Source organism: Aptenodytes forsteri, unplaced genomic scaffold (assembly GCF_000699145.1).
Source record: "Aptenodytes forsteri isolate BGI_AS27 unplaced genomic scaffold, ASM69914v1 Scaffold53, whole genome shotgun sequence".
Lineage (NCBI taxonomy): Eukaryota > Metazoa > Chordata > Aves > Sphenisciformes > Spheniscidae > Aptenodytes > Aptenodytes forsteri.
Window position 1 is genome coordinate 1,249,147 of NW_008795909.1, and position 11,914 is coordinate 1,261,060.

Sequence of the window (11,914 nt, forward strand, 5' to 3'; positions counted from 1 at the left end):
TTGAGTAGCTATGAAGAGCTACATCTAATAAATAATTTACTGGAAAATATTCTTCAAAAAGGTAAGTCATTTTCCACTTCACAACAGTACTGAGTCAGCCTCTTGTTGTTGTTCCTCAAATGCAGTGGGAAGACAGAGACTGAAGGTCTAATTACATAGTTTCTCTTCCTATGAATCTACCTTTCTTTTTGTTAGTATGCAAGCAGAAATTTAAATGTAAGTCTAAGGATCATCAGACCTAGTTAAAATAAAAATCTCTCTGCAGTCAAGACTGCTATTTTGAAAAGGTCTTCTCACATGTAAAGCATTTGGTGTGAAATCCAAGCCTTGGCAAGTCTCCTATTGGTCTCATTTATTTCGGACACATATACTAAGCAGAAAAACACTTTTCAGTGAGGAAGTGAACTGGAAATGTAACTTTATGAATAAGACTTAAATAATCTTCCTACAAGATTTTCCTTTTGTATTTCAGGTTTTAGACTGAAAATATTTTTTTTCCTTCTCCAAAGAATTGTATTTATTTCATGTGGCACTTTCTTCAAAGCTACCTTCTGATATTGGAATCTTCCTGTAGATATTTTCAATTTTAACCTGATTAACTCAGTCCTTTTGATTTCTTTTTTGATTGCCTACAGGTACATGACCCATTCCAATTAACTACTACAGATGATAAAAATAATCATCTTATTAGCTAGCAGCTATAGCTACCATGGTACCCTCATTTGGTACACTACAAGAAAGTCATGCAGAAATGAGAAACTTTAGAGAAGTTTTAAACATACACAAATTATTGGAAATATGAGATTGACTCCCAGCTCTACAAAATCTCTTTTATAGCTAAATTTTATAATGCCTGAGCACCATGATCTCCTAGAGAGGAGACCAGAATATAGAAAGGAGATTGCATAGTTATCAGCAAAAAAAGCCTAGAACAAAAAACCCTACAGCTAAAAGTAGATATAGTCAGCCAAGTGAGATTGCTTTTGAACAACCATGCGCCATCTAAGCGTACTGAAAGGTCCCTGTGTTATTTCTGCTATTATTAGAAAAAATTAAAAAGCCAAGCACTCGTTTGTATGTGATAAATTTCTACAAAACACATTTTTTTAATTCAAAAGTAAATTTGTCAGACATTAAAGTATAGTTTACATATTTCCATTTAATTTGGGGAATGGTTTGGAAAAGGAGGTAGGTATATCCTCTCCATCAGACAGGGGGAAAACTACAAGGTATATGTCAGGCAGCATGTTGCCCTCTCAGTGAAGATCACTCTATTTCAGGATCAGCTAAAAAAAGAATTGGACTATGGAAAATTTTGGAAATGTCATAGCCTTTTTGTTGCTATTTTTAGAATGAGTCAGTTCTGAAGGGTTTTCATTTACAAATTGAAAATGTGGGAGAAAAGGTGAAAAAAGGTTTAAAAGGTGTCAAGCACTTTGGAATCTAAGCGAAATCATTTTAGCCTGACTACACAACATTTAAAAAAACATTGCCACCAACTAGAAATATCAACTATTCTCAAAGCCTTTTGTGCAGCAGAAAAAAAAGATGGGTTAGAAAGCCAAGGTAATGCCCCGGAATTGGGAGATAGTGTCTGTCAAAGAGCTCTCAGTGCTGCTGGAGAATTGCTGGCTGTTCACTGGAAGTAGATGCCTGTCTAAAAATACAGGGGGTCATAAAGGAGATGCTTTTCAAAGTTTTTAAACTATTCACTTTTTTCCCCTATATATATAAGTTGAAGATGACCCCTCTTGTTTGGCTTATGTATAAGTCTATGTATTAAGCAAACTATCAGTTCTGCTTTAACTTAATTTCCTTTTTCTAATCACGATACATACCAAGATGACAACAAGCATTCCCCAAAAAAGCAGGGACCAAATCCATTATCATCTGAGGAAAACTGCTTGTCATTTGTGGCATTTAAACCCCATTCTTAAATGTAGTCAAGGGATGTGGTGAGAAGTAATGACTCTCAGTCAAAGAAAGTAAGACGTCACAGAAACATTGGTTGTAAAGGATGGTGCAGGGATGATCAATATCTCACACAATGTGTCTTAAATTGTTGACCACCACATTTTGCACTGGTGAAAAATGAACTATTTTCCCTTTTTCTTTCCTCTTAATCACTAATAGCACAGAACATGGTCACCTAAGGGTGTTTCTCTTTTGCATAGGCTAAGGTCAATGCTGTTTTTCACTTTTCACGGATCTTCTGGAGGAACCTGTAATGAAATAAATCAGAATTTAGATGTATATCTGTAGGTTTGGGACTGCAGTTGCTACAGCCTTACTTCATGCCAGCAGTGCAATTCTTTAAATTATTTCATTTTTTAGCAGTTTTCTGAAAAGTCTAATCTTCTTAAGCCATATGAATACAACAGGAGTCTGTGGCAGACATGTTTCGTGACTAAGTAGAGGTTTAGAGCAGTGAATTCTGACTTGTGTGCAAAGAGACAGTGAAGGAGGCACTTCTGTGACTGAGGGCTGAAAGTGATTACACTGGTGTAATTTTGAAAATGGTACATGGAAACTTTCAAATCTCTTGGCCAAGAACACGTGCTATAACTGCTGAACCACCTTAGATAAATACCTCTCTTGACTGACAGTCTTAAAAGCTCAATCAATTGCTGTGAACTCTAAGAAGAAATATCAGAGATTCATGTAGATGCTTTAACTATTTAATTACATTGAAATAGTGCTGATGCTTGTCTTCTCTTCAGCTGTTTCCTGTTGATGACCATCTTAAACCCCTTTCCTTGGCATTCCTGAAAAATACACTTGCATATAGCAAGCTCTTCATATCAAAGCTGAATGCATTTGTTTCTAAGGAAAAAGAATGGCATTAAAATAGTCCATTGTTCTGGCTAGGTTTTATAACATACAGAATATTTATCACATTAAGCATTGTCAATAGTAATTACTTTGTTTTAGTAATAAAAGCAGTTTCCTGCCTTTTTCTGTGTTAACATTCATTCTTCAGTCTCAACACTATCAAACCATCAAGTCTGGATGTGGGTTATACCTCTTCTATATACCTCTAGCTTTTTTTTTTTCTTCTTTATGGCAGCATTACAGAATTTCTCTCTTTAATAAACCCATATGAACCTTATTGCAGAAAAAGAGGTATTTAGATGGATGATTTTACAGCCATTTCGTTGTTCATTGTGCCTTCTTAGTAGACACATGCTTTATGTGGTATTTTGCCAGAATTTGAAAGCATCTTGCCAAAGAAAAATGGGTATTTTTCTGTCATTATATATGTACAGTCCAAGTCGCAGTCCTTGCTATTGTTTTGGTCGATGTTTCAAGCTGCACTGGGTCAAGTTCCAGTGGTAGCTGATATTTTATTCTTTAATGTAGGCAGGTGCAGTAAGAAAAAGCTATGACACAATACCACATGAATTATCTGTAAAGATACTTCAGATCTCTCTGAAGACATAGTGGAACTAATGAGCTACTAATATTCACTGTTTTTCTAAGGCATGTGTTTAAAGTCATATCTATCTCATGGATCAATACTTTAGAGTAACAAGAAAAAGGAGGAAAGTATTTTAATAATGAGACCAAAAATCAATTGCTTTTCTGTCAGGCTTGAGCTATATCAGGAAGATCGATTGAGATGCTCCAAATTGTTGACAGAATATCTTTGAACAGAAATCAAAGCCAAAATAAAACACTAAAGTAACTAGAGTTTGAAATGGGAAGATGACAAAGTCATTACTGATTGCCATATTAAAGTAAAGACCTTTATTTTCAGCTTTGCTTATGTCTGAGCTTTCATTCATAGATACACTTTGTAGTGGCTGCTCAGCCGGACTCATTTAGCTATGTTCTTCAGTAAATAAAAATGGTTATCCCTCCATAGTATCAAAGGAAAAAAAAAACCTAAATTAGTTGTAGAATTATTTGTGGTAGTATAGGAGGAAATGAGATTCAGTTTGTAGGTTTGTAGACCTAATGCAGGAATCTTTAAGCAGACTTTCAGACCTACATTGATATATGGTTATACCTCCATAGTATCAAAGGAAAAAAAAAACCTAAATTAGTTGTAGAATTTAGCTTGGATTTGTGGTAGTATAGGAGGAAATGAGATTCAGTTTGTAGATCATGGCACCTAATGCAGGAATCTTTAAGCAGACTTTCAGACCTACATTGAGCAAGGTCTGTAGGCTGTCATTGCACTGGAGAGATCTACATTATGCTGAGAGTTTAGATGACTGTGTGAGCATAAAATGTAGGTGTCTTAATCTTTAAGCTAAATTCTAGCCATGCTGTTTTACTTAAGTTATTAGCCTTGAAGCTGAAAAGTGATCGTTTGTGACAGTCATGCAAAAAGCCTCTGGTTCATTTAAGGAGGGGTAAATAAAAGGTTGCATGAGATTCCTGTGTTGCTCAGTGTGAGCCTGAATTTAATAATTTTTGGCTGCCATGAGATTTGCCTTCTTCAGTTTTTTCTGTGACAAAAAAATGAGAAAAATAATTGACAAAGGGCTTGAGTATTGATGGAAAGACTGGCTTTTAGACTAGATATCAGGCTTTCAGACTACAGCTGATCAAAAGACTATAGACATTAGTATCCATCTATACTAATGAGTTGAATGTATTTGGGACCATTCTCCATAATGCTAAACTCTCTTACCTTCTAAGCAGCTCATCCTTGTAACTGCCTAATGAGAACAGTATTCAGCCCATGTTAACCCCTGAATAGCAGCCAGGAGGTGTTTGGAGCAGTGCTAGCTGACTTGGGCCAAATCACCAGAGGACCTATTCTAACAGTTTAGCTTTATAAACTGGTTATTTCAGGGCCTGGGAATATCTTTTTGTACTCTTTAGTTTATTACTATAGATACAGCTTATATGTTTCTCTAGCAACGTATTTATAGCAACGTATAAAATCATGAGTGTTCCTATGCTATGGTTGAAGACATGTATTTGGATACAACAAAAAAAGCACACCAATAAATCTTTCAGATACTCTTTAAAGAAAAAGAGCAAAATTGAGACCCAGTCTAGATGTACAAGATTAAATATTGTACAAGAATGCTGTAGTTGAGGATCAAAGCTACAGAGAGACCAGTACTGTCAAGAGAGTAGCAGGAAAGGGAGGGATCAGAGTTTTGAAGGAAAGAACTTTGAAAATATCCATTGTCCAGTTACTTCAGCAAAGTCAGGATAGCACCACTCTAATCCAGTTTTCTCCATAGTCCTAAACTGATGAGAAATAGCAGAGGTCTAAGATGTGGGTAACTTTGAACTGAATTTTCCTTTTAAAATATCCAGTAATTTCAGGAATTTAATTTATAACATTTTTCTCATGTGTCTCCTCATTTGATTGTTTTGGATATTTTTTAAAGTCTTTCAATACTTTATTTCCCAAGTTGTACTTAGTTGGAAGGACAACGTACTTACCAATGTCTATTTCTGTTCTCCTGAACTGAATTAATTAAAACTTGCTGCACTTTCAGTTTGTGTGTGTTGAGTAAATATCTGTCAACATTACCTACCTGGATTTTCTTTTCCTCTCCTGCATGTTTTAAGTATATTTATTTTTCCTATTTGCACCTCTGCAGGAATTTGAGCAAGGTCTGAATGCTAAGGGGAGAGAATGTCTTTCACAGAATCAGGATAACAGAATGGTTGAGGTTGAGAGGGACCTCTGGAGGTCGTCTTGTCCACACCCCCTGCTCAAGTAGGGCCACCTAGAGCCAGTTGCCCAGGACCATGTCTAGATGGCTTTTAAATATCACCAAGGTGGGAGACTTTACAATCTCCCTGGGCAACCTGTGCCAGTGCTCTGTCACCCTCACAGTAAAAAAACTGTTTCCTGATGTTCAGAGGGAACCTCCTGTGTTTCAGTTTGTGCCCATTGCCTCTGGTCCTGTCACTGGGCCCCACTGAAAAGAGTCTGGCTGCATCCTCTTTGCACCTGCCCTTCAGGTTTTTATATACATTGGTAAGATCCCTCCTGAGCCTTCTCTTCTCCAGGCTGAACAGTCCCAGCTCTCTCAGCCTTTTCTCATACGTGAGGTGCTCCAGTCCCTTAATCATCCTTGTGGACATTTGTTGAACTCTCTCCAGTATGTCCATGTCTGTCTTGTACTGAGGAGCCCAGAACTGGACACAGTACTTCAGGGATGGCCTCACAGCACTGAATAAAGGGGAAGGATCCCCTCCCTTGAACTGCTGGCAATACTTTGTCTAATGCAGCTGAGGATACCATTTGCCTTCTTTGCCACAAGGACACATTTCTGGCTCATGTTCAACCTGGTGTCCACCAGGACCCCCAGGTCCTTTTTTGCCAAGCTGCTTTCCTGCTGGGTGGCCCCCAGCACGTATCGGTGCATGGAGTGGTTCTTCCCTAGATGCAGGACTTTGCACTTCCCTTTGTTGAACAATATGAAGTTCCTGGCAGCCCATTTCTCTTCTGTCAAGGTCCCTCCAGATGGCAGCATAACCCTCTGGCATATCAGCCACTCCTCCCAATTTGGTGTTGTCTGCAAACTTGTTGAGAATACACTCTGCCCCATCATCTAGATCATTAATGAAGATGTTAAACGGGACTGGATCCAGTATTGATCGTTGGGGTACACCACTAGTCACTGGCCTCCAACTAGACTTTGCGCCACTGTTCACCACCCTCTGGGGCCAGCCATTCAGCCAGTTTTCAATCCACCTCACTGTCTGCTCATCCATCCATGACTTCCCCTTGATGAAGCCATGCTGACTACTTCTGATGATTTTCTCATTCTTAATGTGCCTGGAAATAGTTTCCAAAATTACCTTCCCAGGGATCGAGGTGAGGCTGACCAGCCTGTAGTTCCCTGGGTCCTACTTCTTGCCCTTCTAGAAGATGGGGGTGATGTTTGCTTTCCTCCAGTCCTCAGGTATTTCTCTCAGCCGCCATGATCTCTGGAACCTGGGATTCCAGAAGGTCAGCCTTGCTAATAAAGACTGAGGCGAAGAAGGCATTCAGTACTTCCATCTCTTCTATGTCCTGTGTAACCAGGCCCCCATCTCATTGAGCAATGAGCAATTTCTTAATTCCAAATTCTGAAGGCTCCATCTATAGGGTCCTGTGAACTATCATAAATCTCCTTTTAGGAAAGGGTTACAATGTAGGAATGTAGCTGGGGATAGTGCTATTGACAGCTGTCTCAGAATATGAAGTCCCAACAGGCAGCAAACTGCCAGCTATAGCACAAACCTGGAGTCTCGTTTCTTGCTTTGTGACTGCAACTGCCAGATCCTGCTACTTCAGGGTCATAATACCTTGCACAAGGAGAGATTTTCGTGTTGCAAATGGTTACATGTCTTGCTGTCTGAGTGCCAGCGCCACCTGACAGATCTGTGGAAGTTGTGGGAGTTCTTCTGGCAATGATAAAAGGCTTCACTTCAACTTACACAGGTACCAGTCTGACCTTCCTGATATTGCTCTACCATGAGACTCAGCACTATCATGGATAGTGGCAGGCTTAGTGGAGGACCAGACTGGCAGGCTTGCAGGACAGGTCTGCAGGTACTGGGTGGCAGGTCCTGGACATGTCTGTCACAGAGATGCCTCCTTGGGCGTCTACCCTAGCTTAGAGAAGGCTGTTGGCTGGGGCCAGCCAAGACATGTGGTTGGGAGGGATTACCCACAACCTATTGCTTGTCTTGGATATCTCCTGTATTATAAACGTGGTTGTTGATGAGCAGTGCAGAACTGAAAAGAATAGCAGGAGAGGAGCAGAAAAGGGAATGTTTCAAAGCATTGTGCTTTGGCAGGCCTGGCCTGCTCTGAGACTGGTGATGTCAATACACAGGTTCCTATCAACTTGGTTTTGACCAGAATTTATTTTATTTATGCTCATGAAAAAAAGGCAGAGAAAAAAAAAGACAGCACGATTGTGGTAGTTCTGATCAGTGCTGGTTTTTTTCAGTGAGCTTCGTTTGGTAGTTAGAGAAATAGCAGTCTTTGTTAAAACTCTAATAACTAATCAGTGTATTCGGTATGACATTGGTTACTAATAACTTGAAAGCAGAAACCTCTGTGGAATCTAGGTCCTCAGATGAAATAAATAGTTCTGGTGACACTGACTTGATTGGATATGACAGTTTGTATTAGCTAAGAATATCCCTGATACACATGTTGGTGATGTATATGGCACCACTTGCAAAAATAATTTGCTAGAGCAAGGTGTTATTTTTCACATAATGTTTAACACAGTTTTCTTTTTAAAATAATGAAAAAGTAAATTAAACTCCATGGAGTGGAATGGAATACAGGCTTTAAATTAGAAGGAAAATAATACTTAATAGCTTTGTTAACTCAAAGAGTAGTTCCAGTTCATCAAATCTTTATCATGCTAATGCTACCCATTAATGTGGCCAACACTTAAAAGGCAAAAAAGTTGACGTATGCCCCCATAGGTTCTTTATTTTTGTCTTTATATTAAAAAAAAAAAAATCTATGCATATATTCCAACTGTTACAATTAATGGTATTTATTAGGTGAAGATTACTTGATTCCTTTTTAAGCCCCTCAGTATCATTAAGATAGGGATGATGCAAACATTTTCAGTGACTATTGTATTTATTTTAAAATGCTATTTATTTAATCATGTGATCTTAAAATTTATAGTCAGATAGTTTTAATTTTCTGACACTTTTTAGTGCTGAAACTTGACAAAAAAAGTTATTTATCTTGTTTTTAGGAGTATTGTGTACTGAGACATTCATTAGAGTGTGAGGATGTGCTTCAGGAGTTTTGTATCAAGAAATGATTTAATATTCTACCTCCAAATCCTCCTGTTCTTAGCACCTTAAAATTGTAGAATTTATATCCCGTTCTCCTTGTAAAGCAGTAGGGGAAAAAATATTGTAAAAAGAGTTGGAAGGATTGCAAAAACCTGTTAAATTATGGGTCTCTTAAGGCTGAACTTCAAGTTAATTCTGCTTGTGAGTTTAAAGAGTTTTATGAACTGATTTTTAAAAGGTAAAGTTATTGGTATTAAAATTAACTATTGAATTGCAGGTCATGCTAACTGAATTGTCTGAGAACTATGAAATTTCTTTTCCTTGAAAGAAAAGTATATAATGTGACAACAAAAATGCCTAAAAATTACCATTGTCTCTAAATTATGCATAGTTTCTCCTTATTTCCATTATGCAGTCCTCAGCCTTTCTGTCATAACACCCCCAAATTTACATTCCACGATCATATCTTGCTCTGATGCAATGTTGTCACTGTGGAAAAAGGATGAATAAAACTGATTTTGGAAAAAGGTACCTTGTGACACAAGCAGATAGAAATCCCTACTAATATGAAGTTTGACCATTTGACTCTTCAAAACTTGACTGCACAAAAAGCCTTGAAACAAAATGGGCTTTATTTATAATTTTTTTTTTTTTTTTAGAAATAGTAATTGTTTAAATGTTACACACAAACTGAAGATTTTATTATGTTTCTAAAAAAATAAAGCCAAGTTTGGCTATTAGGATCTCAGCATTTTCTGAAATCTGTGGGGTAGTACCTTAGAATTCTTTCCAGAAAATCCTTATTTTCCACGTTAGTTATATCTTACCAGTTCTGTGAACAAAGGACAAGTTATGTGCTAAGTTTTATCCACTGTTGCAGAGAAATGTACACAACCAGGAAACTTTTCAAGTTTTTTTGGTGTTTTGGGTTTTTTTAAAACAAACAAACAAGCATTCTTTTTAAGACTAAAGGCACATCTTAAGAATACCTGATATTTTGGAACAGTTTCAACGTTTGCGTCTAGTGCAGAATGGTTTGTGAGGAATACTCTCAGAAGTACAGGGAGGTGCGGGTATGAGAATACCTGGCACATCTACACAGGAGTCTTGGCTTTACTGCACGTATGGCAGCATGTTCACAAGTGCAGTACAGATGGGCCCCAGCGTGCATTGGCCAGACATCTAACCACCTCCCCTCAAAGCGATATCCCCAGAGCTGTGTCCAACGGGAAATCTGCAGGGGTGAAAGTGGGTAGTGTAGTTCTTAGGCTCTTTTCAAAAGACAGTTAGGATTTTGGGACAGCCCAACTTCAACAGCAAAGAACGACGAGATCAATATGGAGGTGGGAGCCTATGTTTGGGAGCGTACCAGGTTTTGGTCTGCCTCTAGCTAGCTCAAGGACATTATACACAGCGTCTTAATTTCTGGTAGTTCAGCACATCTTTGAGTTTTAGCTTGAAGGCAAATGCTGTTTTCAGAACTTTTTTTAGAGGTAGGAATACAGATGACAAACTTGCCATATGTAGATTTGTGTTTACTTTACAAAAAATCTTGGTCTGCAGAAAATGCTATGTATCTATATAGTAAATACTCTTAGACTTGCAACAAATATTTTGATTTTTATTTTAAATGCACATTTGAATCATGGTCTGCTGCCTTAACATATTAAGAACTAAATTTTTGTGGCATAGCACTCCACTAACCTTTCTCTGAAACATAACGTGCTCATTTTCACGTTCTCCACAAAAATCTGTCAAAATAGAAATTTTAGCACTGTTCCAGAAAGCCATCTTTCATCCTAGAACAAGCACATACGAACACCTGCTCTTCCATGTTGGAAAAGTCTCAGAGACAGGAAAAGAGGCTCTCATGTGAATCCAAGGATTACTCAGCAATGCCTGCTGCTGTCTTGAGCAAACACATTAGTCTGTTGCTTAAAACAGATGCAGGTCACGTTCTCTGGGCCAACAAGCGCAGACAAGACTGTTGAATTGCCATCTGTGCTTAATCTGTCACTAAAGAGCAAACAAGGGTGTTCCAGCCTTTCAAAGGAAATGCTGACTGGTAGGAACATGTGCCGCATTAGAAGGCCCTCCAGTCGCAGGGCTTTCTTCAGTTGTGCCTTCTGTTTGATTGCTTTCTTAATTCCTTCTCCAAGGCACTTAGCTTTAGTCTGACATGTTGCAAGGCTGCTCATCTTATTTGGTATCTTCCTTTCTCTTTTTATTATTTTTTTAAAGACTTTTTTTTATTAGTAGTATTTTTGCTCTTGAGGTAAAAAGGGTTCCATCACATAATCCTGATTTTAAAAAGAGTTGTTCTTGGTAAAATGATAATCCAAACAGAAATCTGCCCTGGTAAACCCTCATTCTGAGCACTGAGGGTGCTCATATATGAATATGACATATTCATAATATATTGATTTATCAGGATAGGCATTTATTTAAAAGATTAAATGCTAGAAAAGAAAAAAAATTCCACTTGATTTTTTTTTCAGTATATTACAGCAGTTATGTAATTTCTGGACATGTCTGTTCTAATTAGTCATCTTATTAAAGAAATCCTGTTTTTTAAAACATGATTTAATGAAATATGTGCTTAGGGATGTAAAAATGCACAAGAAGTACTTTCAACTACTTAAATTTAATATATTGTCTGAGGGTTTTTTTAGAGACAATTCACGCTGGAGTGTGTTTTCAGGAGAAATGTTCTGCCAAAACCATTAGTTTGCCAGTGGGTTTTTCAGTCCTCTTTTCTACACTAGAGATACTTCTGTGGATTAAAAGTAGACTTTACCCTGCCAAAATCCATCTCTTCTCTGAATCTCTCCTACGTATACACTAACTCATGCAGCTCCCTCTATCCTATTGCCCACCACCAAAGAAAGGATGTAATTTCACAAACCATGTATTATGACTCAGCTACTGTAGCAACTAGAAAAACATATTAAATTACTTTCTCTCTAGAGGCAAGACTTCTTTTTGATAATTAGGCAAGGCGGCAGAGAAAGTTGGTGAAAACAAGTTCAAGATAAATCTTCCTGGATTTTAAATAACGTGGATGAGATGTATATCTTGTATGAAGTGATAGAGTTCCACTGATTTAAATGACATCTTTATTAATACAGCCTGAGAATTAAGCTTGATGTGTTTTGGGTTATTGTAATTTATCTAACTA